At 45.2% G+C, this 27,871-nt stretch overlaps 2 long non-coding RNA genes across 2 annotated transcripts in view; one reads left to right on the top strand and one right to left on the bottom strand.

The window, feature by feature from the left end:
• Positions 1 to 27,554, top strand: part of LOC142869971 (uncharacterized) — a 57,193-nt gene extending 29,639 nt beyond the window's left edge. The window contains exon 3 of the long non-coding RNA XR_012918498.1: positions 27,184 to 27,554. This is a non-coding gene — a long non-coding RNA (uncharacterized LOC142869971). The remainder of the gene's footprint in view (positions 1 to 27,183) is intronic.
• On the bottom strand, positions 414 to 21,778 carry LOC142870053 (uncharacterized). Its single transcript, XR_012918587.1, has 4 exons — positions 21,689 to 21,778; positions 20,326 to 20,485; positions 5,276 to 5,365; positions 414 to 2,456 (listed from the first exon to the last, which is right to left on the bottom strand). It is a non-coding gene; the product is annotated as an uncharacterized LOC142870053 (long non-coding RNA).
• Positions 27,555 to 27,871: the final 317 nt, after the last annotated feature.

Raw genomic sequence — 27,871 nt, 5'->3', positions numbered from 1 at the left:
ATTAGGACAGCTTTGCTCCCAGTCACCCAGTAGGTGCATATTTGTCATCTCCTGAGCTTGCATTTTAAAATGAGCTTTAAAAGCCTTGTTTACGAAAACATGCAACTCTTTTCGTTGTGAGGTCATATCCCCAGGGAGACTTACTAAATCTGTGTCCAAATTTCTTTGCCTATTTTTTTACCAGTGTCATCAGGTGACCTTTATAAACATACACACTAGCATTGATTGAGGTTATTTCAGGCTAAGGCATTTCCTCAGGCAGCTGTCATTATTTAAAAAGACGAGTAAAGGGAGGAAGAAACAAAAGGAGAAATGGAAACAGGAAAAGAGAGAGGGAAGGAAAGAGGGAGGAAGGAGGCTGAGTATTCCAATGTAAGACTACCTGGAATTAGTCTTTTCTGAGGGATAATTTTTAGAAAAACCTTTTTCTTATATTTAGCTATCTTTGGTGCTTATGTTTGTAGCCTCAGCGTCTATAAATGTTTGTGGGATGAATGAACCGATTGCTGTTGCTTTCTAGTCCTAGAAAAGATTCCTTCACAACCCTTGGGTCCTCGGGCTCCTGGTCCTAAGAGAAACGCCACCCTCACCTGTCTCCATGCCCTGCCTCTGCTTGGCCACTGAGCTCTAACTTGCTGCTTTTTTCTTCCAACGTGTGTATTTGGAAGCTCTTTGGCTTTTATTAAATGCAAGTCTACTGCTAATACATTACAGAATTTAATCTTGTGCCAGCCACACCTTGGCACCAGACCTAGCTGGGCAGGGGGCCAGATTTGGAGGGAGGTTCTCCCCCCCAGTGATCAAGTTTGGTTAAGAGGTGAGATATTCGCTGCTAGATGCAAAAACTCCAGAATGTTTTTCCAGCTGCAGTGAGGACTGTCTGTGGTAGTTTCTGCCTCTGGTGATGGAGTTTGGGGTCATCTGAACTGGGACTGATGAGAGGTAGGGGCTGAAATAGAAAGATGTAAACCAAACAGAGGTGAGGTTTGGGGTTGGGGGCGGGGGCTGGGCCTGTCTGGGCAGGAAGATGAGAAAAGAAACTGTGTTGATAGGAACTTCTCCAATCTTTTGTACGTCCAAAGCCATCACCTGGACTTGGAATTGGCTTTGAGAGTTGTCCCAGTGTGCGTTTTGATAACATATTATGAGTTTTTAGACGAAAGCACATGGAAGTGGTAGTTTTAAAGAAATGCCTGGCTAATCCTGTAGGCTCCTGCAGGGTCAGGCAGCCTTGCTTGCTTCTACCAGGCACTGTGCCTCAGCCATGGGGATGTGGGGCGATGGTTGTGGGTGCATCCCCTCGGCTCTTGAACATATACTAGAATCTTTATTTGAGGCCCCAGGTCCCCACGAGTCTAGGAAAAGGAAAAGGGAAGACTCCTAGAGCTAGGTTCTCCAAACAGCTTTGAGGATGCCCGAGGCGATACACAGATCTATGGATAACAATAGTGTGGATAGGCAGGTGTTCTTCCCTCCTCTGCACCCCCTTTCCCGGAGCCTGGGAACTTCTGAGGCTTTTGAAAGACAACTAGACTGGGAGGAGACAGGTATCATTTTTGCATAACGGTACAGCAGCAGTGGCAATAGGAGGTTTACTCTTCACAGGTCGAACATCATCGGATGTCCTAGATGTGTCACCCCATGCTGATCACTGTGAGGTGAATCAAATCTAAAGGAACCTTCTGCCAGCCCACCTCTCACCTCCCCCTACCCACTGGCAAGCCATGGAGACAGACCTGGCCAAGGAGGCCCCACATCCACAAGAGGCCAGAGGCAGGGGCAGCGGTGCTGGGAGAGTGGGAAGGAGGGAAGCTGGGGGAAGGCTGGGTGATCTTCACTTATCAAGAAGGTGGCCACACACCCAGGCTTCCAGACAGGGACATGGCCGTGGAGACACGTTCAGTGAGGTCGAGGGTCAGACCAAACCCTGACTCTGCAGGCTCTGTGGAGGGGCTTGTGGCGAGGCTCTAGGAGTCCTCTGAGCAACGGACACGCTAACAGAAAGGCTGCCTGGCCGGCCCGGCACTGCCCTCCCCTCACAACAGGGGCCATGGTGGGGCTACCCTCACCTGTGCTGCAAGCCTCCTGGATGACAGGTACTTTAAGACACTTAATCCCCTTGGCGGAGAGAAACCCAGCTTCCACCCACGGTCTCAGGGCGAGGGAGTGACAGAGCGTGGCCAGCAGCCAGGCCTGTCTGTGGTCTTCCTACAGAACGGCAACAGCTGACAGGCTTTTTGTTTTTGTTTTCTTAAGCACAGCCTGGGCCCGCCTCCAGTCTGAGGCTGCTTCACACCCTGCCAAGCTCCTCCCAACAGAGCTGTTTACCCGCCTGGCTCCGGGTGGGCAGTGCCAGGTGTGAATCCATTTCACGCAGGTCTGACTTGCTCCCTGCTGTCAAACATGCCCTGCAGCCATCCTTTTCATTCAGGCGTTTTGTTGAAGGTGAAAGCAACCTGTTAGAAGAGAGATGTGAGAGTAACAAAAATGAGGAAACACTTTTTTTTTTAAATGAGATTTCCATCTATGGCCACACCACCCTGAACACGCCCAATCTCATCTGATCTCGGAAGCTAAGCAGGGTCGGGCCTGGCTAGTACGTGGATGGGAGATTTCTCCTGTTAGTCCTATTTTATCCTTGAGAGAGACCCTCCACATAGATGAGTGGTTTCATTCTGGGAAAGAACAAATTACATAGACTGGGCCACTCTTGTGTTTTCTTTTTGGTCCTTAGAATAGCACTTCTGAGGCCGGGCGTGGTGGCTCACGCCTGTAATCCTAGCTCTCTGGGAGGCCGAGGCAGGTGGATTGCTCAAGGTCAGGAGTTCGAAACCAGCCTGAGCAAGAGTGAGACCCCGTCTCTACTATAAATAGAAAGAAATTAATTGGCCAACTAATATATATAGAAAAAATTAGCCGGGCATGATGGCGCATGCCTTGTGTCCCAGCTACTCGGGAAGCTGAGGCAGGAGGATTGCTTGAGCCCAGGAGTTTGAGGTTGCTGTGAGCTAGGCTGATGCCACGGCACTTACTCTAGCCTAGGCAACAAAGAGAGACTCTGTCTCAAAAAAATAAATAAATAAAAGAATAGCACTTCTGGAACTTCCCTGTACCCAAGAACCCCCTGCACCGTTTGCTAAAACACACGTTCTTGGGCTGCACCCCGAGACTGATTCAGTGGGTCTGGGTGGGGATGGGGGCAGAATTATCTTTCCTGACAAGCTCCCAAGTGCAGTGATGCCTGCGGTTAGCCGGCCATGCTCTGGTGCCCTGCCTAAGCATGGCACAAGTGAACTCTGTGGGTATTGGCTGGGTTTGCCCGCCAATTTGTGCTGGAAGAGTGGGGAACTTTCTAGATTGCCTTGTGGTTCCCTCGGGGGTTGCTATCACCCAGGAATATCAGGCTATCTCCAGTTTTCTCTTCCCCTCAATAATTCAGTGAGGAGAGAAGAACAGAGATTGGAAAGAAATGAAGGCGGTACTAGAATAAACTTTGCCAACTGGTGGTTTTGCTGAGACTCTTTGGGCCAAGAGAAATTACTAGAATACAATGTTTATGTTTGACCCAGGTTTGAAGATTTGAGGTTGGACATACGTATCAGTTTCCTTATTTGTATAACATGGAAAATACTGCTACCTTAGGGAATACTGTAAAGAGTAAAGTCACAGCTAGTCAGTGTAGCACCACAGCCAGAATCTGGTTTCTCAGAATCTCAGATCAGTGTGTACGCAGGAATAACATCAAGAACGGTGGTGTCTGTGGAGTGAGCGCTTACTAGGCCTAGGCATTGTGCGAGCTGCTCCACAGATGATGTTCCATTTAAAACTCACAGCACGCCGAGGAGAAAAATATCATTATTCTTATTTCACTCCTGAGGAAACCTGGTCTTAGAGGTTAAGTAACCTGCCCAGGGGTTGAGTGCAGGTCTCGCTCACAATGACGCTGTTACCACCTCACAAACCCCAGGAACCCTCCCCACAGTGCCTCTCAAGAAACTGTCAGGTTGGCCGCAGCCCCATGAGGGCTGGGAATGGGGAGAGCTGGGTGTAGAACCAACTCTGCTATCACGGAGCTGCGAGGACTGGGGCAAGCCACCTTCCTTGTCTGGACCTCAGCTTCCTTAACCTTTCAGGACTCTACTGCTTTTCCATTAGAGTACTGGCAACAAGTTGAGCTCCAGAAGTTTCTCACATTGCCAGTGTGCCACCTCCAGGGTTCCAGCATGACACCAGGTCCCAGAGGATGACTGTAATTCTCAGGCTTAGAGAGAAGGCGCCCCTGTGGAATATCAGGGACAGCCGCAGGTCAGAGACCAGGAAGCTGCTGGTTCAACCTAGGTGAGTGCATGGGTTCTGTCATGTCCTCTCCTTGGCCTTTGAAGAAGAGAAAGTGAGCACAATGAGGTATGTACCCTACATAAAACCATTTTACCATTCTTTCTTTATACATGGGATAGTTCAAAGAGACTGGGTCCGGGTGCCAGGCTGAGAACATACAACCACTCCATGTCAACACAAACCTCTTCCAAAGCAGAATGGTATTTTATTTTAATTTTATGAAGAGCACCCACCACCTGGATTCTGCCATTAAGACTTTATTATACTTGCTTTATCACATATCTATTCATCTAGCCATTCATTAATCCATCTTAGTTTTGATGTAGTTCAAAGTAAATTGTGACTGTAGTATATTTCCCCCTGAATACATGAGTATGCAAATCATTAATTACAGTTCCATATTGGATACATTCTCTTTGATGTAAAATTTATATACAATGAAATGCACCAATCTGTAATATGCATTAGCTAAGTTTTGTCAAATGCATCAAAACCTGTGTAACGCAAACCCCATCAAGACATGGAACGCTACCATCCCCTCAGAAAGTTCTCTCATGCTCCTTCCTGTAGTAGATATTTTTCTCCTACTAAAGATCGGTTTTGCCCCAAACAGGTTTTTTAAATTAGCTTTATTAAGTTATAAATTATATGCAATAAACTTTCTAATTTTAATTTTTGGATGAATTTTAACAAAGGCATATAGTTGTATAACCACCACCATAATTGTGCTATGACATATTTCTATCACCCCCAGATGTTCTCTCATGCTCCTGTGCAGCCAGTTACCCCTTCCTCACCCCTGGCCCCGGGAAACCACTGATCTGCTTTGTATCACTATAGTTTTGCCTTCTCTAGAATGTCACAGAAATGTTATCATACAGTATGTAATCTTTTGCTTCTAGCTTCTTTTACTTAGCAACATGCTTTTCAGACTCACCCATGTTGTGTACATCAAGAGTTCATTTTTCTCTTATTGATGAGTAGCATTCCATTGTGCTGATATACCACAATTTGTCTATCCATCCACCTGTTGATGGACATTTGGGTTGTTTAGAGTTTCTGGAACTAAAGTTCCAAATAAATACAACTTAGGGGAAGCATAGAGTAAGATGTGGTTGGAAGGAAGAATTAATCTGATCTTGTTTGGGGTATGGAGGGGGTAAACAACCACACCAGGGATCAGCAAACCTATTCAGTAAAGAGTAAGTTTGCAAATATTTTAGGTTTTGTGGGCCATACAGTCTTTGTCTAAACTACTCAACTCTCCCATGGTAGCACAAGAGCAGCTATAGACAATATAAAAATGAATACGTATAGCTGTATTTTAATAAGACTTTATTTATGGACACTAACATTTGAATTTTAAATAATTTTCATATGTCATGAAATACTATTCTTCTTTTGATTTTTTTTCAGCCATTTAAAAACAAAAACTATTTTTAGCCTGTGGGCTCTGCAAAACATGAAGCAGCTGGGATTTGGCCCAGAGGCTATAGTTAGTTGACTTCTGATCTAGATTACTTCAAAATATTTAGAAAATTATGCTTAAGTATGTGTTTTCAAAATTTAATTATAACCACTAAAAGAATGGAAATGGGATATATAACTGCCAACCCACAAATGGAAAACCATTGCAATAAAATTGATTGCTGCAGAAAGGATTAAAAAGTAAAAGAAATGAAGAGAGTAAAATTTTAAAAAAGAAGAAAGTATGATAAACAGAACACATAATAAAATAACATGACAAGGATAAATCTAATGGAGCTTTCTGTTGGGCTGGCAAGTACTAGGTCAGCTCTGTATCCTGGTCTGACAGCTTCCCAGGCCCCATCCTGAGCCTGCCTGTATATGAATATATAATAACAGTACCCATGAGTAGGTTAAATTAGCCTATTGCAAGGCATAGAATTTTAGTTTAGGGTAAAGAAAAGAAAAAAAAAAAAACTGGCCGGGCGCAGTGGCTCACACCTGTAATCCTAGCACTCTGGGAGGCCGAGGCGGGCGGATTGCTCGAGGTCAGGAGTTCGAAACCAGCCTGAGCAAGAGCGAGACCCCGTCTCTACTATAAATAGAAAGAAATTAATTGGCCAACTAATATATATATATATAAAAAAAATTAGCCGGGCATGGTGGCGCATGCCTGTAGTCCCAGCTACTTGGGAGGCTGAGGCAGAAGGATTGCTTGAGCCAGGAGATTGAGGTTGCTGTGAGCTAGGCTGATGCCATGGCACTCACTCTAGCCTAGGCAACAAAGCGAGACTCTGTCTCAAAAAAAAAAAAAAAAAAAAACAACCTGAGCCATATGCTATTTCCAAAAGATATATCTAAAATAAAATCATGCAGCATATTTAAAAAAAGATATAGAAAAATATATACACTTAAATGGGTACCAAATATTAGGTAATAGCTATGAAACAGGTAAATTGCTATAAAAAGTGGATGTAGCAATATTAATATCAGAAACAACAATTTAAAATAAGAAGCATCAAGGCAGACAGGGAGAGTTCATATTGATAAAAGTTATAGTCCACCAAAGATACACTAATTATATCCCCCAGAGCACCTCATAGTAGAACTCTGAAATCTATCCATTTAATATAGTTATCAATAAGACATTGTACCTGACAAATAGAGAATAGTCATTTTTCCAAACACCCACAGTCCTTTTACAAAACTATTCATGTATTTGACCATGGGAGAGTCTCAATACATTTCAAAAAGCAAAAATCATACAAACCTTATTGTTTGGCCATTATGCAATAAAATGAGAAACTAAAAAGCAAAACAAAACATAAGAAGTAGCAAAAAAAAAGAAATCTTTCCATTGAAAATTTTAAAGCATCTCCAAAGTAACTTCTGGCCAGATGTGGTAGCTTATGTCTATAATCCTAGCACTTTGGGAGGCTGAGGTGGGAGGATTATTTGAGCTCAGGAGTTTGAGACCTGCCTGAGCAAGAGAAAGACCCCTTCTCTATAAAAAGCAAAAAAAGAAAAAGAAAAATTAGCCAGGCATGGTAGCACGGACCTGTAGTCCCAGCTACCTGGGAGGCTGAGGCAGGAGGATGGCTTGAGTCCAGGAATTTGAGGTTGTGGTGAGCTAGGCTGACGCCACTGCACTCTAGCTGAGGTGATAGAATGAGACTCTCCCTCAAAAATAAAATAAAATAAAGTAAATTTTGTGTTGAAAAAGAAACTATAAACTAGTAAGAAGCCACAACAAGAAACTATGTTTTAAGCGCTTATGGGATGTGGGCCTTGTTGGACTCCCAGGAAGTTTATTAGAAACAAGAAGGGCTAAGATTAAGTGAAAGAACATTAAAATCAAGAAGCTAGAATGAAAATGCAGCAAAATAAACCCCAAGAAAGTAGAAGGATGGAGTATACAAATTAGCAGAATTTATTAGTTGACAATGTTTGGATAAAAATTTTTAAAATTAGCACCATTCAATGAGTTAGAACACTCACACAAAGAAATAAACTTAAAACAAAAATTTGATCTTCGAAAATACCATTACTATCTACAAATCAAATTGAATCTCACAAAGATGTGTGAATAAAATTTTAAAAGATAATATTTGAATTGAGAAGGAAAACACAGCTATGGAGATTTTTTAAACATTTCAAGAGGTGACTAAAAAGAATTCGTTAATCAAGAAATTGAAAACCTAGAAAACCTATATAGGTCGATAAACACAGAAGAAGTTCGAACCATTGCCAAAGCTCTTTCCAAGAAAGAAAGAAAGAAAACCCAGATAGGCTCAGATGGTTTTATTGGTGAATTATGTCTAATTTTTAAGACCTAATAATTTCTATGATACATAAATTCTTCCAGAGATACCAAACTGCAAAGGGCAGAGTCTGTGTCTTCTGGGTGTTGTGGGAGGCAGAGGCTGCCTTGAAGCCAGGGATGCAATTAGTTTGTTCACACCTGTGAAACAAAAACCCTGGGGCCAGGATTGTACCAGAGAGGCTGTCAGACTAAGATACAGATATGACCAAATATTTGCCAGCCCAAAAAGAATCACCAGGTCAAAGACTGCCTGTTAGTGAAGTCCTGTGTTGAGGGAAAATGGCTAGGCCTTTGTCTCTTCCTCAGTCTTACTTGGTCATTGCCTGAAAACATCCTGAGAAAAAAATGATCTTGCCTCACCATGGCACATGAGGAGGAGGAGGAGGGAAAAACTATAGACTAATCATGCTAAAAACTTAAAAAAAAAATTAAAAAATTGAATCCAATGATGTTTTAAAAGAATTACACATAAAGAATGATAACATGGTTTTAAGCAGAGAATTTAGCATAATTTGCTACATTCATAGATTGAAAGGGAAAAAAGATATTGCCCTCACAATGTTTTCATAAATGGATTTAATAAAATGTATGCCTATTTCTGAATAAGCACATAAAATCTGTAGCAAGCTAGAGGTAGAAGGAAACTTTCTTACCTTGATAAAAGCTAACTACTAAAAACTTTTAGCAAACATCCTATTCAGTAGTAAAAACAATTAGACATTCTCAGAAAAATCAGGAACAAGACAAGGCTGGCCACTATCACTATTACTACCTATTTAATAGTTTACTGGAGATCTTAAGCAATTCAATAAGGAAAAAAAGAAAAAATATGAATTTAAAAATTGCCATTCATTGTTTTATAATTGAGTGTGGCCATGGTCACACAACTCTGTGAATAAACTAAAAACCATTGAGTTGTATTCTTTAAATGGGTGAACCCTATGATGTGTGAATTATAATACATTTCAATATGGCTGTTAAAAAATCATCATTATCAGCTACATGATTGTCCACTTAGAAAATCAAAAAGAATTATCTTCAAAATTATTAAAAGTGAGAGAGTTTAGAAAGGTGGCCAAGTACAAAATCAACATACAAAATCATATTCCAATATACTAGCAATAACCAATTTCAAAACATCACAGAAAAAGAATCCCATTTACTATACCCAGAAAGATTAAACATCTACAAATATGCCCAATAAAAAATGTGGAAGACTTAAAATTTAAAAACAATACAACTTAACCAATGGACATAAACTAAGGTGTAAAACTTGGCAGCCAAGCATTCCCTGAATGTGACTAATGACCTCTTTTAAATGCTTTGCACAAAGTCTGGCAAATAGTGCACTCTGGACAAATATTATTATTCCATGTACATTCGGTGTGTGGCCAGAACTGAGGGTCACAGAAACTGAAAATTGGACTTGATTCTATGGTGTTTAGCTGACTGGGATGGCAAGTAAGCTTAGGAAAGAGCAGGACATTTCCTAGAACTAAATATGCCACTTAGAGATGAGGGGATCTGAGTGGATATAAGAACTCATAGGAAAACAAGTTATTAAGGTCAGAGACAGAACTCACTTCATGTGTGTGTGTCTGGGAGCAAGTGAGGGAGCAGTCCCGGTTGGGGTGACAGATTATGAGAAACTGGGCTCCCTCATGTCCATCCTAAAACACCCCAACTCAGGGATTTACCACAGCTCCCTCTGCACGGCACATGAAGCTCCAACTCCTCTAGCCAGTTGAGGCTTCCACAGTCTGGCCTCGCTGGTGGACAACGCTGGTGCTCAGCTTGGATCCTCTTTTTTTTTTTTTAACCATTTTTGTCCTTCTCCCTCACACCCTAACAGCCAACACCTGCAGCCCCTTGAAGATCGTTCTTGAAGGACTACCCTAGACTACAGGGTGCTGGAAGTGCCCGAGAATTTACTTTCCCCCAACAATCACCGTTAAGTCCTCACTTAACATCTTTGATAGGTTCTTGGAAACGGTGACTTTAAGCAAAACCATGTGTAACAAAATGAATTTTACCAGAGACCAACTGACATAAGCAAGAGTTAGGTTCCTGTGGCTGGTTTTTGTTCATGAAAACATCACCAAACTTCTAAATAAAGACCAAAACACTTCTAATATTTAATATTAACCATTGAAATAAGTGTGAGCTATACACACTTTAAGAAAGATTAATAAAAACAAGTAAGATATAGAATAGCGCTTGATGTATAGCAAGTGATTAATAAATTATTAATCTCTGCTCTAGAAAAAAAAAACCAAGATAATGATTTACCTGCTTATTTCAGTTGCAGATGGTCAGAGGTGGTCAGAGCCTCTCCGAGCAGCTCAGGGCACCAGGTGGGAACCTGCCCTGGACAGGATGCAGGACACTGCAGTCACAGGCACACCATGCTCACTCAGACTGGGACTATGTACACATGCCAATTCACCTCCCATGCATATCCTTGGGATGTGGGAGGAAACAGGAGTCCCCAGATAAAATCCATGCACACATAGGGAGACCCTGCCAACTCCACACAGACAGTGACCCTGCCAGGGATTAAATTTTTTAAAAAAATCATCAACATTTTAGCAAAATGACACTGAACTACCTGATATTATTGGAGGACCTGCTGTACCAGGGTGGGGCAGGCACTGCAGGGGGCCTCCAGGGTTCTGCCCAGGTGCTGTGCTGCAGCTGACCCCTGTTCTAATGGGTTGGGGTCTGAATTAGTTAGGGCAAAGCTAGCTGCTGTAACAATAATGTACAGTGACTCGAGGATAAAAGCAGTTTGTTTCTCAGACAAAGTCTAAAATGGATAGTCATGATTTAGGGGTGTATCTGCTCTAAGTGGGGATTTGGGGCCCAGGTTACTCCCCTCTTACGTTCTGTCAACTGCAGAAGATGTCTTCCAGAATCACAGGGACAAGGTAGAAGATGAGAAAACCCCGGAAGGGACATGCATGCGCGAGATTGAGGCTGGCCTGAAAGTGGCATACATCACTTGTAACAACAACAAGGAGTCTGGGAGATGGGGTCTAGCTGTTGGCCTAAGGAGAAGAGAAAAATGGGTTTGGTGAGTGGCTAACTAGTCTTTGTATTGTGCCTGTGCCATATTAATGGTTAAATATTTTGGATGCCATCCCTGGTCAGAGGACATGGATTTGGGGCTCGACTCTGTCTCTTAGAAGTTGAGAGAACGTAAACAAGTTTTTTAACCTCTCTGAATCTCAGATTTTCTGTCTGAAAACAGGAATGATGATAATTATAATAAATAATGCCTTCAGGGTTATTTGGAGTTATATACAAGACTATGCTTGTACAGGGACCTTATAAACTATAAAGTTCCATCGAAATGCTCTTCTTCATTCACTCTACCTGGGATGAACTTCTTTTTCTCTTCCCTTTATTTAATTTCTATCCACCTTTCAAAGTCTGGTTCTAATTTGCTGTTAAGAGTGCTAGAGTCCCCTGTTGTAGCAGCTGTGACCCTTTCGGGTCCTGGCACCACTGAATAGAAGAAAAAAACCAGATTGATTTGAAATAGCTTGGGAATCTTTATTACCCTGGGAAAGCCTGCGAGCAATTCCTACCATTGCAACACTGACTCCTAACTCAGAAATGTTTGTTTCCCATCCTGATGAGCTTTTAGCAATTTGTGACATTCCTACCCAAAGCACTGAGGATTCAGGACCTTCCCCTTGGCCTATGGGCATCCCAATCCAACAAGTAAAAAGGTAAAAAATGAAGATGTTGGTACCTTGAAATGGGAGTCTGCCAACCTCCTTATTTGCCAGCAAATTAATAAACACCTGGCTGGGCACGGTGGCTCATGCCGGTAATCCTAGCACTCTGGAAGGCTGAGGCAGGATGATTGCTCGAGGTCAGGAGTTCGAAACCAGCCTGAGCAAGAGCGAGACCCCATCTCTACTATAAATAGAAAGAAATTAATTGGCCAACTAATATATATATATATATATATATATATATATATATATATATATATATAAAATTAGCCAGGCATGGTGGTGCATGCCTGTAGTCCCAGCTACTCAGGAGGCTGAGGCAGCAGGAATTGCTTGAGCCCAGGAGTTTGAGGTTGTTGTGAGCTAGGCTGACACCACGGCACTCTAGCCCGGGCAACAAAGTGAGACTCTGTCTCTAAATAAATAAATAAATAAACTCCTCTTTCCATCTTCTCAAGCCACTTGTCCTTCTTCTGATGTGGCCTCAGGGACAAGTGCTGAACTTTCAGTAGCAGAATTTGACATCCCTGGGTAGGCCCCATCGGCACCCCAGTGATGGCACCCCACAACTGCTGGAAGAGGCAGGAGCAGCCTGGGTCAAAGCCATGAGCCTCCACCGTAGGAGCAACTTCTTTTCGAGGTGAGAGAGCAAGGGACAGCCCCAGCAGCTGCTGGAGCCTGTTTTAGCTCTGGAGAACTCCCATCTCTGTCTCCCCAAAGTAGACACAGCTCCCCAAAATCTAAACTGAGTTGAGGAGAAGGAAACAGATTTGGGAAGCATTGCAACAGCCACGGCCATTTGTAAGTAAAGACCCCCAGGATTCAGAGACCTTGTTTCCACCCATAGAGGGTGGTTTTCAGACTTCCTTGTTGGATTTGTTTTGATGCGCTGATTTGGGGTTGGAAGTCAAGAGGTTGAGTGGAAGCAGGGAACCCGGTTTGGACTGAGCTCATTTGTGGTTACCAGGGAACCAGGGGGGATTGGGCAATGTTGGTTCTTTCGTCTGAGAGAATTTGTTTCTCTGTTTGTCTCCTTTTAGATTAGGAGATGCTGATTCTCAATTGAGAATTAATTCAGTTCTCATTTTGTGGTTCCCATTTGGTCAGCCATGGCATTTTGCGTTGGGGATTCCCGGTATTGTCGGTGTTTGTTTGTAAAGTTTTGTGGTAACATAGGAAAGCTCCATCTCAAAGTCCCTCGGGAAGAATTTTGGCTGAATGGTTAACTCATAGCTACAAACCTATGTGTAAAGAGAATGGTGCTATTGTAATCCAGTGTACTTGCTGGAGTATATGAGCGGAAGCAGCTGTTAAATGAAAATTCCCATTGGATTGATGAGTCTTGGCATTTTAGATTGTTTGTATCAGGAATTCCCTATATTGTTTGCATGTGTTTGTGAGTTTATGTCTGGTGAGCTTTTGTACCTATGTCTAAAGATTCTTATGATACCACTTGTATGGAGTGTGAGGAAAAGTGGTAGTTGATGGTCCCTGGTTTACTCTGAGCTGTTGGTTCTTTAAAAATTCAGAGCTCAAATGGTCAACCTGCCACTGTAGAGTTAAAATGTTGAGTCTCAAGCTCTCTGCTTGAGATAAACTCATTGTTTATGGTATACAAAATGTTCTGTGTTTGTATGATTCTTGAGAAATGAGGTCCTCCTGCCCCCACCAAAACCCCACAGCCAGCCAGGGCAATATGCTGGGTGGGGCCATGGCCCAGGGGTGGACCTAGCAGGAGGGAGAACTGGTGCATGTCTCCTAGTGGGGCACAACAAGGGGGAAAGAATGCCTGACACCACTGCTATCTTGGCACCATGGGAGAGGCCAGGGTGGGCGCTGCCTGAACTAACTCTTCAGTCTCGCACCCAGTAAATTATGATTTGGGGTTCAGAATGGTCTCTCCCAGCAGCAAACTCAATTTGGGTCAAGGGAACCACTAGCCATAGCAGGGCAATTTACGGCAATGTCAGATAGAGGGCTTGAATGTGCAAGAACAGCCAGCAGGGTCCTTTGAGATAGTCAAAAGGAAAAGGTGAAAAAGCCACCCCAGACTGACTTTCTATAAAGAAGAAGGACCTTGAAAGGAACATTGCCCCAAATTGCAAAGGACTCTGGGTAGTGGGAAGCCTCCAGGAGAGCAAATAGGTTTTTTTAAGTCCAAGACTCAGGTGGTAAAGGAGGGGGCCCGGAGCTCCCTGCCTCCAAATATCCCCAAAGGAGCCCTAGGAAAAACTGACAGTGGGAATTGGACTGGCACTAGCCACGTGTACAGAAGCCATCCAAGGGACCCCGTCCCCCAGCCATCACCCCGATCCCTGGCACCAGCCACCTCTGGTGCTCTGCGAGTCAGGCAGGGGGTAGTGGGGGAGCAGCCAGGTGGCAGTGAGACAGCTGTAGACAAGTGGCAGCTGAAAAACTTGTCACAGTACGCCCAGGAGGGGGACCCAGGCGAGCAGTGGGAGCACCAGGGGTCGTTTCAGAAGCAGCAGAAGCTCACCTCTAGGGGGTGCTGCCAAGCTCTGCTGGATGAATACCAGGGCCTGGAGAAGTATACAAGAGACTGCCATCGTGCTTTGAAGTTGAGCCTCAGCAAGCCTGCACATCGTTACAGCACTGGCAAGAAGAAAGCTTCCAAGAGTAAGGATATTAAATAGGCCACCAACACAATGGCCCTAATACAGGCCATGGCTGAGCCCAAACAGGTGGCCAGCATGACAAAAAGAAAGGCCACTTGCAGAGCTGCTAAAGAGGCCGCTGGAGGTGATGTTTCTGGGGGCCTTGATACCCCGACTAGATTTAGATCCCCTTTAAACTAAAGACTGAGGCTCTGACACTTGGGATGACACACTAAATGGAGACAGAATTCTCACAGACTTGTCTCCCACCCAAAGCTTTGGTTTGGCTTTTTTATGAGGCACCTACCTGAATACACACTTTGGGAGCATGATGCCTTGATGGAATGAGGCCTCATTTGGGAGGACCCCATTTACAACTAACTGTTTATATGGTTGGGTGGTCTAAGGACAGAAAGGTGACGTGCTACACAGGGAGCCCAATATGTGGGGGTCCATCTGTCCAATGATTGACAGTTTCACTTGGATGCCTAGGCTTGTATCGGTAGATAAATTTTCAGGCTGGGGAGAGGTTTGTCCTATCCGAATGGAGAGAATGTCTGAGATTCCGAGATGGGCTCCTACCAGGAGCTGCTGGCCTGAGACAGGGTCTTCACTGAGTTCCTGCCCATGTTCACTAGCACAGAGCAGGAACAAACAGGATAACGGACATCAGCGATCCAGGGAAAGAGGCCTATCAGACAGAGAATGGCATACCGGTGATGGACACCATGGACAGACAGCTACAGAGAGGGCTCAGCCCCTCCTTCTCCTATAGCAAGGATGAGGGCAGGCACCCCGTTGTCAACAGGACCCAGGAGCACACTCCACAGAGCCTTGGACATTTCACAAGAGTGATAATGGACCCTCCTTTGTAGCAGAGGTAACCTAACAAGTAAGCAAAGCCCTACACCTAGAATAGAAATTACATACATCCTGGAATTGATGTAAGAAACCCAACTAAAGTGAGACAGGGTGTTGCTATTTGCCCTTCCCTGGATAAGGGTAGCCCTTTAGAAGCAGCCTTAAGTTAAGGCCCTTAAAAAAATAGTTTATGAGAGATCCTTCCTAATATCCCAAGGTAAGTCTGGCAATATAACCACGAGTAAATGAAAATAGATTAGAACAATATGTCAAATGAGTTGGTCAGGTGCTAAACACTATACATGAGTTTGGCTCTTTTGGTGCCTGCCCCAGTTGGAAACAGAAAAGTGAAAGTGATCCTATGAATTGCCTCTAACAACTCACACCTCATTGAAGTTGTCAGAAGTGAAATCTTGGGTCCATCATACTAAAGTAAACAGGTATAGCTCCCAGTGGAGGGGCCAACCTTTAGGTGATCTAAAGTATCTGAAAAAAAAAAGAAAAAATATGAAAACGATGATATTTTTGCTAATCTTTTTTTGGTTATTTGTTCTGTCTATAGGATAGAGGGACTCCTTAGTGATGATTTCCTCAGGTCATTACCTCTTCTGTTGATCTGTCTTGCTACTGGGTATGTTATCCTAAACCTCATTTGGTACAAGTATTTCCGTACATGATTTCTGGATTTGCAGAAGCCTATCTCTTGGGTCACCTACAGGTTACAACTAATAGCTCTGTGCTCAGAGATCCCATGTTTCTTTTCTAAACCAGCTCTGTACCGGACATTGTGTACAAGGTGACAGTCCATTTAACCTTGTGAGTCCTCTTGGTTATAGTTATTGCTTATGCCCTTTTTCACCTGATAGTCTGTACTTTCCATCTAAAACATCACCCCCATTGAGCAGGAAGTAGCTTGATGACTATGTTGCCCCTTCTCCCATAGATACGGAAGGATAAAATTGACAGTAGGAAGTATGTGAGAGAGAATGGCCTGAAAAAGGGTAAAAATGTTTTCTGTCTCTTCAAAACCCCCTTACTCTTTTTGAGAACTAAAACCTATGTCCCTTCCTCAGGCCAGTGGTGAGGAGGAGCAGGGAAGTGCCCTTTGTTCTTTGTGCCACAAGAGATGGCTCGAGGGAATTGTCTGAGTGGAGGTCACGAGATTGTCGTAGTCAAAGATGGGATAATCAGAACCTTTAAAAGCTGTGTACTTCTGCTCAGAAGTAGGACCTTTGAGACAGGAATCTGTCGACCTCCTGATTTGCTGGCAAATTAATAATCTTCTCTTTCCATCTCCTCAAAAAAAAAGGTAAAAAATTCAGTTTAAGAGACATGGAAAAGTGGTTAGAGGCCTATAATATTGCTTCATACAAGAGTAACCAATACATCAGAGCCCCCAAAATGTAACTGGCAGAGCCCAAAGTACCCCTCTAATCCTCATAAAAGTCCCCTTAACAATCACCTCTTTTATAAAACATTCTCAAATGTTTCGAGCCCACGATATACTCCATTTTCCCAAAGGATCGCATTTCACAAATGCTATCTGATAGAGCTGCCACTGAAACTTGAAATCCTTCCTTTGTTAGTTTTGCCTCTCACACAGATGATACGTTACTTGAGATCCGGGACTGTGTCCTTTTACTCCATACTAGAGACATGGCAGATGATCAGTAAAAATTTGTTAATCAAAGACATTCCATGGGGAGTGTCATTTCCTGGAATGGGATAGTCATGGTTCCTAATCCTAACCATTAAAATATTGGGATCTTTGAAATCTGGAGTTCTTGGGCATCTATCCAGGTTAGCACTGACCCAAACACACGGCACCACTCAGAACTGAATAGGAAATGGCAAATCACAGAAGGGTTTCCATTCGTTCATATAAGAAGTAATTATCGGATTCCAAAACTGTTCTCAACGCCTGCAAGGAGCTTAAAGAGAAAAGGGATATATGTAAGATGAAGACCAACTTTCCAGTCTAGTAGCGTGAGACCAAGTTACAGGCAAACCAATAAAATTGGATGAAGGAGCAGACGAGATTTAGAAGCAAGGCCGGGGTAGGTAACTTTAGGGACAGGCGTGTGGGAACACGACCCAAAAGGGAGCCCAGGGAGCCTAGAATTGCAAACAGATTTCGACAGCTGTCTCCACTTATCAGAGTGGCAAATATTCAAAGATTGACAAGAACAGGTGTTGCAAAGCAGACTCACATGTTGCTGGAATGATGAAACTTTGTGCCAACATCTCTGCAGGGCAATCTCACAAAATTTGCCAGCATTTGAAATATATGTATATAAGACTCGGCAATTTCACACCCAGCATTTATATTGGGAAATAATTGGACAAATGAAGAAAGACGTTGTATTCATTGTGTCATGGCTTGAAGTGGGAAAAACTTTAATCATTAGGCCGTGTGCTTATCCCTGAACCAATCAAAATGGCCAGAGGGATCAGGTCTTTTGATTGGCCAGGCCTCAGTCACGCATCTCTCCTCTGTCGCCAGGGATGCAGGAGGACCATGATTGACAGTTGGTCCATATGGATTAGGATTAGGAAACAGGAAATTCCCTATAGAAAAAAAGGGAAGACCACTGTTACCAGAAGGCTGAGAGTGGGAAAATCTGCAGAGTAAACAAAATCTCTAACTAGCCCAGTCCACCATAGCAAGAGTCACTGGTACACATGGAGGAATGTTCCAGGGAGAGGGAATAAACTATTCTTTCCAGAGCCTCAGAGAGCCCTTAGAGTTTGTGATGAGACCCCCACACCCAGAGAGGGTGAGGAGGAGGTAGGGAAGCCCACTCCTAAAAGAGGAGACCCAAACTGTAAATCTAGCCATGAATAATCAAATAATTTGAAACATGTGGTTGAGGCTGTGAGGTAGTTGTAAGAAAAATATAAGCAAACCAGGTGATTGATCATGCAGTGGTTGGGGCTAGGAAAGGTCCCTGAGCCTGGGTGGGCCCCTGTCATGTCCACACCTATCAGTGTGACGTTGACTAGCACTGCAGGCACCCCTCACTGCCTGGTGAGCTTGAACATATGACTTAACCACTCGAGACCTCAGTTTCCTTATCTCTAAAATGGAGAGAAGAAACCGCGCCGACTGTGAGAATGTTGTGAGACCGTGTAGGTAAAGATGCCTAACAGGGTGCCAGTCAGCGTGTGCTGAATCAGCAAGGAGAAGGCCAGGCCAGAAGTAGTCCTCAAATTTAAACAGAAGACAAAACAAAAACAAAAACCAAAAAAACCAACTAAACAAAAGAGATGAACCATGGTAGTCCCAGGAAGTCTGAAAGCCACGGCTTGGTTCTAGAACAAAGGGAGCCCTGAAATTTAACTTGGGGACAGTCATGAAGGTTACGATTGCACTTTCAACCTGAAACTATGTTGAAAAACCGAAACTTGGCCCCGTGAAAGTTCTTAGCTGTGTACAAATGGAACAACCGTTTACTTGTACGTTTTTATTCTTCATACACCCTTTTGCTGGCTGGTGAGACACTTCAGAACAGGAGCTTCTTAGACTCCCCAAGGCAAGGCTGGGGCACGCGCAGCCATCACCCTGTTGCCCCACTTTGCCCTGTGCCCAGAATACCAGCAGCCTCACTCCCGCCTCCAGTGCCCTTCCTCAGGGCTGGGGGTGGACAACGTGTCCAGTGGTGGCCTTGAATTTCCTCACCTCAAATGCAAACCCAGTGAGACTTGTGCCAACAAGGTGGCAAGTGTGTGTCTCTCTGTTCAGGAGGGAAGGAGAGAGGGAACCCTGAGAAGGCGTAAGTGCCGAGAGAACACAAGAGGGTCCCACCTCTACTGGCTCACACACCATACACATCCAGCCTGCGTGAAAAGAACATTGACCCAGGAACACAAAGAAAGGCACTTCTGTTTGTGTGGTATTGGGCAAGGCTCTGGCCTCTCCGAGCCTGTTTCTTCATCCTTAACAATTGCAGCAGTTCTGTCTCTAAGCGCAGCTGTGGAAGATGGGGAAAGCTTGTGGGGAGAGCCTGGTAGCCCTGTACGCAGCCACACGCTGACGGGGGTGGGTGGTTATTACCCTTGCACACCCCACAGAGTTATACCATGTGTGACTGGTCTTGTGTCTTGGGGCGAAAAATGAAAGGGTCAGATTACCAGGCACAAAAATGAAGCCAAGAATCTACAGGCATTTTGTAGAGCTCCGTCCTGGGGTTTCCCACCCCCGGTCCAAAGTGTTGCTGTGGCTACTGAAGTCTGGAGTTCCTTCCCTGTGGCCAGAGGGAGAACTGACGTGTTGGCGGGGAAATCTCAGAGGTGCTTGTGGAACAGGAGGGAGGCCACTCGGAAGCGAGTGTCCATGGGGTTGTACAAGGGCTCAGAGAGAATGAGGAAACACAGAGGCAAGCAGAGGGCATCTTCCCTGCCCTGCCTCCTCCTCACCTGTCTGGGCTCAGCCGCCAAATGGCTTCACCTCACCCCCGCTGTGGGCTCTCCTTAGAGGTAAGGCAGGGACTCCACCAAACACATGGCAGCGTTCTGTAGCAAACACAACTCTTCCAAATGGCACACGTGACACAATTCCTTCGTGCCTGGCTCTGTGCTTGGTGCTTTGGGAGGAAACAATATGCACAAGAGAGAGGATCTGAGGCTACAGGCTGCTCAGAATGAACAGCTGGGTTTGCACAGCCAGCCCTGCAGAGGGACTGCCCTAGGTCTAAGCCACAGAGTACTGCAGGCGCCTTAATGGCTCACCTCCAGGCCCACCACTGGTCACTGAAGTCCAGTGTCCAGAGAGGATGACCTGGGTGACAGGAAGGTGGGGTTAAAGGGTGTGACATACTCCCCCCCTGTGGGGCGCGGTGGCAACGCCATTCCAAGATGGCGCCCGCTTCCTGGTCAAACCCTGCTGTTAGTCTGACAAACAAGTGCTCAGCGCATGTGCAGAGTTTGTCTCCTCCCTTCCAAGTGCCTTATCCAATCAGACAATGCCCAGTGTACTTACTGCCTTTATAAGCAGCCGCCGAGAACGCCTCGGCGGCTTCCGCATGTAACCAGTTAAGCAATCCCCATTAAAGCGCTGTCAGAAGAACTCCGGTTGCCGCGTCTTCCTTGCTGGCGAGGCGGGCGCGACAAGTGGTGCCGAAACCCGGGAGCCGAAACAACTTTGAGGCACCAGTGAGAGCCAGAGCCAGAGCCAGAGCGCCAGGAGAAAAGGGAGAGAAAGAAGAAAAGGGAGAAAGGAAAGGACAGGACAGAAGACAGAGGAGATGCCTGCTTGACTACTGATACATTCCTGTTCCTGTTGAAGCTCCTAGCTCTATGACTCTGTTTAGATCTCGCAGAGATTTCGGGATCACAGCTGCGATTCATACTGCTCAGGCTCTCAACAATCTATCTGCTGGAGTAGCCGCAGCCCTCGACACTCAAGCCACTCTGAATGCCCATGTGAAGGGTGGGATTATGCTTCTGAATCAGCGAGTGGATTTAGTACAGGACCAGGTGGACACTCTTTGGCAGCTTGCGCAGCTGGGTTGTGAGTGGAGAATGACCGGCCTCTGTGTCACTTCTGTGCTCTATGAGAACTTTACCTTTGCCGCTAATCTTTCTAGACAGCTGTCTAGGCATCTAACAGGCAACTGGTCTGCACAGTTTGATTCCTCACTCAGAGACCTGAGACTGGCCATCGTGCACGTGAACTCCACTCGTGTGGATCTGAGCCTTGCCACAGGACTGACAGCATGGATTCAACAAGCCACCCATCATCTGAAGGAATGGTCCGGTCTTGCAGCCGTGGCCGTTTTGCTGATCATTGCGGCTGTTGGCGGACTGTGGTGCATCTGTAGGCTGCAGGCCCAGAGACGGAGGGACCATGTGGTATTGGCACAGGCATTTGCTGCGCTTGAACTGGGACAGTCTACACAGGTGTGGTTGACCATGCTTAAGGGTTAGCCTAGGTTTGGGTTGCACCCGCTCCTACCCCCAGGCATTTGGCAGACATGGCCTTTGCACTCTGAGGGATCTCTCCCATTGCACCAGAGAAGGCATGTCCTCAGTCCCACAACCAGCCTTTGCACACCTCAGAGTTTTGCTCATTGCACGAGGTAAGGTGGTGGTTGTTGGGTAAGTGAGGCTCTGCATCCTTGATCGCACTATCGAAGGACGGTGCTAAATGGTTGCTCAGTTCTCATTTAATTAATAAAATAGGGGGAGATGTGGGGCGCGGTGGCAACGCCATTCCAAGATGGCGCCCGCTTCCTGGTCAAACCCTGCTGTTAGTCTGACAAACAAGTGCTCAGCGCATGTGCAGAGTTTGTCTCCTCCCTTCCAAGTGCCTTATCCAATCAGACAATGCCCAGTGTACTTACTGCCTTTATAAGCAGCCGCCAAGAACGCCTCGGCGTCTTCCGCACGTAATCAGTTAAGCAATCCCCATTAAAGTGCTGTCAGAAGAACTCCGGTTGCCGCGTCTTCCTTGCTGGCGAGGCGGGCGCGACCCCCCCCTCCCCGGGCAATGTGGAGGGGGCACTCTGGAGGCTGGGTCAGGTGGAGACAAAACAGCAGATTGGAACAGCAGATCCAGCCAGACGGTGGCCGTGGCGGGAACACAGGCGAGCTGAGACAACAAAGAGCGGCAAAGGCTGTGCCAGGAGCATGCGAGGCCAGGCCAGGGTGGGGCTGAGGATGTGGCTCGGTGATAGGAGAGGGGCCGGCTGCTCACTTAAAGAGGCCCCTGAGGATGAAGCCTCCCTCTTTCCCTCCTCTTTCCCTTCCTTCCTCCCTCCTCCCTCCCTCCTTCCTTCCTTCCCTTGGCTTAGCAACTTTTTACTGCATTGTTTCCAAACAGCAGGATTTCTTGGAACTTTTACTATAATGTGCACTGTCTAAAAACTACCTTGACTATTCTCACTCATCAATATTCCTTGGTTGTCACAGAAATATTTCTTCCGGAGGGACAGGAGCAGCTGCACCGTCCAGGATTAGGCTGGTCTTGTGTTAGTTAACTTCTACTCCAGCGCCTGGTGCACCCCCGTGCATCGCAGCATGGCAGCTGTCTCCTGGGTGGACTGCTTCCCCAGAAGGGCCACATGCTTCATTCAACTCTCTCAAGCATCGTTCCCAAGCTCAGGACCATGTGATTCCCTCACATGCAGACCATAGACTCACTTCGCCTGTAGCCTCTTTCTTGAGGCGTTACACCCCCACGGGTAAACTGAGGCAGAAGGAGACCTGGTGAACACAGATTGCCCAGGCGCTTATGCCTGGCTGCCCAGGGTGGGACCTTCCTGCTTCTCCTGTCAGCCTGGCACACTCGGCCCACCTAGTGCTCACGTGATTCTAGTGCCCGGGCACCATGAGATCTGAATGGAATCTTCCTAGACGGAAGGCGCCCAACCAGTCTCTCTAATCCCACCATCCACACTCACCATCATGCTGGCCAGAACTCTGGAAACACCAGTGTGAGCCCTCCCTCTAGATGGAAACCATGTCTGATCTTGCCATGACCTCCCAGCCGCAAGTGCCCTCTGTTCTGGCCCAGTCAACTGTTCAGACTGGCTCCACTGCTTCCCCTGCCACTTGTGACACACCCACACCCCACCGCCAGTGCCTGAAGACTCCGTGTTTGCAGATACCGTGCCTCTCCTGGAAAGTCGTTACCCATTCTCCTAGATCTGGAGCAAATGTGCACCGTTTCCTCCCCAGGCAGTTCGCTGTCCTGTTCTCATAGGCCCATTGCTCCAGCCCAGGTGATGGTGCTCACCACCCACACTGGGGTTACTTACCGTGCCTCGCCTGTCCACGCGCCTGTCTCTCGCTCCTCCGCTAGAGCAGCCTGAAGGCAGAGCAGTGTCTAGTAGGTGCTTATTACAGATCTGTTGCTGAAGATAAGACAGAGGCAGGAAGCTCTCATGAGAGAAGAACACATTGAGTCCCTACTATGTGCCAGACACTATTCTAAGCTCGGTTAACACACACAATGACCCTATGAGACGAGTACTATTGTCGTCCTCACTTTACAGCTAAGGAAACTGAAGAACAGAGTGGTTAAGCAACTTACACAAGGCCTCCCAGCTACTAAATAGTAAATCCATGATGGATTTGAACCTGGAATCTCTTCTTTTAACCACTATGCTCATTGCCTTTCAATCTGGCAAGAATGAGCTCAAGAACTAAATTTTAAAGGTTTAGAGGCTTCAGCATAAAAAAGACCAGATACGAACATTGGTTCTGACCTTGACCTCACTTAACCAAACTGAGCCTCAATTTTCTTAAATGGAAAATGGAAAAAATAAGAATATTTGCCTTACCTTTCATTTGTTTGATTTTACAACTATACAGATCTGCTCTAATCTATAACAGCAATGTCTGTGTACTGTGGCCTTGCTAGGCTTATAGATGTGATCTGCTGCTGCCAATTCTAATCTCAACCCTGTAAGAAATGATATTCATAGAAGATTGCCTGTGATGTGTTTAGTGTAACTCTTCCTTCACATTTTTGACAGAGCCAGACCATCAAAATCTGTGCCCTGGGAACTCCACCTTTCCCTGAAAGTATCCCATGTGCCTTCATTGCCCTTGGCTGTGTGTCTGAGAAGATTGGGTCTACTGCAGGCGTGTTGTGGTGGATGTCCTGTCCTGCACGTGACTCAGTTTCCCTTACATGAGGATCCCAGGGGGACATTTCTCTAAGGCTGGAACAATGCTAAAATGAGGGGACATTTTATGATCTTAATTGCTGGTAGTGGAATTCTTCTTGGGTGGTAACAGTCTTTGAGAAAACATTTTGGTGATCTGTGAGGGGTGGGAGTAGGAACCCAGGCACTAGATGCTTCCATAGGCCAAGCAACTCAAGATAAGGGATAGACCATTCTGCATGAGACAAAGAGGGTGATTTGGCCTCTGAGAGGGAGAAGAGAAAATTCGGAGAAGCCAAGAGAGGAAGGGAAAAGATGTCTATGAGATGGCGAGTGGGGCGAAGGCCAGGGGCAGAGGGCCAAAGAGCGTTTGAAGATGACCCTCCATTTCCTCAAGCTTGACTTTCCATGAAAATCTACACAAACTACTTTATATGAGTGGAATCTTTTGTGGAAATCCAAGAAAATGCTAAGCCCCACATCTGGAAGCCGTGTGGCGTGGAGCAGAGATAGTCCATGTGGGATCAAGAGCCCTGAGAACTGAAGCCTCCAGGGAAGAGGAAGAGACCTCGAGGCCTGCTGTGGACCTCCCCGGGCCTGGAGACCTCAGCTGCATCTGGCTCACGGCACTGGCCATGTTTCCTTCTTGGTTTTCATCATCAGGAAACTGAGTATATTGGAGGTCCCTTGTCATAAATGTTTAGGGACTTAGACAGTGCTGCTCCCCACGTCTGATCCTACTATTCTGCCTTCATTTCTCCTGCCTCCGTAGACTGGACCTTTTTTGCTATGTGTGCCTAGCGTCCATTCCTCTGAAGCATGTTGTCCCCCTCCATATTGTCCCTACAGAGCTGCCAGTTAGAGTGTCCTGCCCCACCCCTTACCCTCATCACAAGGGTGGGCCTCTGACTCAATCTGGCCAAAGTGCCCCATTCACCTGGCCACAGGATAGCCGTGTGACTCCAGGTGGGCCAATCCGCGAATTGCCTGAGGTCGATGTGGTGGGCAGAGAGAGTGCTCTCTTAGCTGTTTGCTTTTGAAAGGGTGTGAATCCGCCAGGAGCTCTCTTGCCCATTATATGGACACAGCCTCACTTAGCAAGATGAGGCAAGCAGCAGCAGGCAGAGCTGAGAGATGGGAAAAGAGACAGAGCATGGACAGTATCCTTTGAGCACCAAGATCTAGCTATACCTACACCTGGAAACACCCCTGGATCTACCTGTTACAGAAGCTGCTAATTTTTCTCTTTTCCACCATGCACTGGGTGGGATGCAGGCTAGAGTCAGAGGCCGGGTTGGCTCTGTTCCTCATTTCAAGGAAGCCCTCAATATGAGCACAAGGCTAAAGGGGCAGTGCTTATTGTTAAGGGTCAGAAACTACAAGGGCAAGTCCAATTCAAGGACCCTGACAGGAATAGATTTTTGGAGTTAGTTACTAGTTAACAGAAAACCAAATGGAACAGCTTCCCACTAGGATTGTGGGGAAAATGATATTTTCAGAGAACTCCCGCATGCCAAACAGTGGGCTGTGATTACTCCAACCCTGGGGCAAGATCCAGACCCTGTAATTATGCCTATTATGCTGAAAGGAAGTGGCCATTAAGGTAGCCCCTCCTCCACCCCCACCCCACATGGGGAGCTACTTCCCTACACACTTCTCAGAAATGGCCATAGAAGACCCTAGACGGGGTGCCCTTGCCATAGAAGAGGGTGGGGGCACCTGGCTTGGCTGACCAAGGGACCAACCACTCTGCCTGGGGCTGTCCTAGTCGCTGCCCTGTTGAGCATGTTGTATGCCAATGGGAGATTTCATTGCGGTGTTTCTGTTTTGCCTTTATTATTGGGTCCTGGGTGTGTTGAGGGGGCCAGTGATGGTGGTTAAACTTTTCTTTCAGCTCTAGGTTGCCAAATCCATAAAAGGCTCTTTTGGAACCTGATGAAAGAGGAAAATACATCACCCAGTGGATCTGGCAACTAGATGTGGTTTGGGTTTTTAAGTTTTTGTTTATCTAGTCCTTGTTTTATGCTAGGCAGGGGCATTTAGAGTATTGTATTTATGGAAGAAGGGCGATTTTTTTTTTTTTTTTTTGGTCTAGCTTTCCTCCCAGCAGGGACCTCTTCTCTGACCTATGTGGTTTTGGAGATTCTAGGAGTCAAAATACCCCCATCTCTATTTCCATTTTCCTCAAGGTAGGACCTCGTCCTGGCTGGCCAATGAGAGGGCCTCCATCTCACTCTCCATGGTGATTGGTTCAGTTGTGGGCACCGATTAAGCAAAGCCAATCAGGATTGACATATAAGCGTGAGGTAAGAGGGGTCTTCTTTACCCAAAGGAGTGCTAAAGAAGTCAAACCAGTTTCAAATTCAGCATTAGCCCCTCTTAAAGGTTCTTCAGGCATCCCACCATCAGATTTTTCACCGGCTGTTTCCTCTCATGAAAGTTTAGAGCCTCAGACCATCAATTTTCCTTTGATCCAAGACATGAGTCATTTAGATAATGTTTTTAATTTTCAAACCTATAGATTTTTCTCGTTACTGAATAACTTCATTGTTTTTGTGACACAATGTAATCTGTATAAACATCAATTCTTTGGATTTCATTTAGACTTGCTTTATGTACAAGCATGTGGCAATTTTTGTAAAATATATCTTCAATGCTCGAAAAGAATGTTTACCTAAATTGGTGTAGAGTTCTACTGTAAGTTGATAATTATTTGTGTTATTCAAATCATTGATAATTTTACTGATTTTTGTTTGTTTGTTTGTTTTGTATCTACTTGGTCTGTAAATCACAGAGAGGAGTGTTAAAATCTCCCATTATAATGATAGATAAGTCAATTTCTCCTTGTTATTCTGATTTTTGCTCTCTGTATTTTGAAGGTATGTTAGTAGGTATTTGCAAGTCTGGAATTGTCAAATCTTCCTGTGAAATACATTTTATATCGATAAGTATTAATATAATTCTCTTTATCACTGGTAATAATTTTTAACCTTAAAATCAATTGAATTTGTTACCTATCTAGCTGTACCAGATACATTTTATATCAATAAGTATTAATATAACTCTCCTTATCACTGGTAATAATTTTTAACCTTAAAATCAATTGAATTTGTTACCTATCTAGCTGCACCAGTTTTCTTTCAATAGAATGTGCCTGGGGTATCATTTTTTCACGCTTTTATTTTCAGCCTTTCAATGCTTTTATATTTTCTCTTTTTGTCTTATAGGCAACGTGTGTAAGGCTGGTGGCAGGCCCCCCTCCCCTCCTTAGATCAAAAAGAAAAGGCTCAGGAGACCAGACCTGCCAAGGACAACTGCCAGGCCCTGCTGAAAACAACAACACCTGGATGTCCACCAAGGTAAAAAAGTTGTGGGTTCCTGGATTCTGCCAACACCGCCAGCTCCTCCTATTTCTCAATAACCGCCGAAGGTCACAATGGAAAAACCCCAGCTCTTCCCACCAAAAGTCCCTAGCCTGCCACAAACAGTATAAAGGCCTGCATCCCTTTCAAACGGATGTGACTTCTCTGGCCCCTACCTCTTGAGACCCTTGAACCTTACCTGGGAGCGTGCAATAAAGCCACGTTGTCGTCCCCCCCCCCCCCCCCCGTCTGCTTCTTTCACCACTGGAAAACCTTACAACATGTAGTTTGATGTTTTTTTAATTTGATCTTATAATCTCTGTTGAACTGGAGATTTTGGTTCATTTACATTTATTACGGATGTATTTGGAATAACTTTGATATCTAAATAGCACCAAAGTAACACAAATGAGTTACTTTTAATGTTTCTTATTTTTCTCTGCTTTCTTGACTTGATGTAAATTGAATTTTTTTCTCTCATTCCATTTTTTTCTATTCCTATTTAGTGGCTACTTTAGAAATTTTAACATAAATATTTAATAAAATCCAAAGT

Source organism: Microcebus murinus, chromosome 3 (genome assembly GCF_040939455.1).
Source record: "Microcebus murinus isolate Inina chromosome 3, M.murinus_Inina_mat1.0, whole genome shotgun sequence".
Taxonomy (NCBI): Eukaryota; Metazoa; Chordata; class Mammalia; order Primates; family Cheirogaleidae; genus Microcebus; species Microcebus murinus.
The sequence above is the reverse complement of the archived record's forward strand: the minus strand, read 5'-3'. Positions and strand labels throughout refer to the sequence as shown.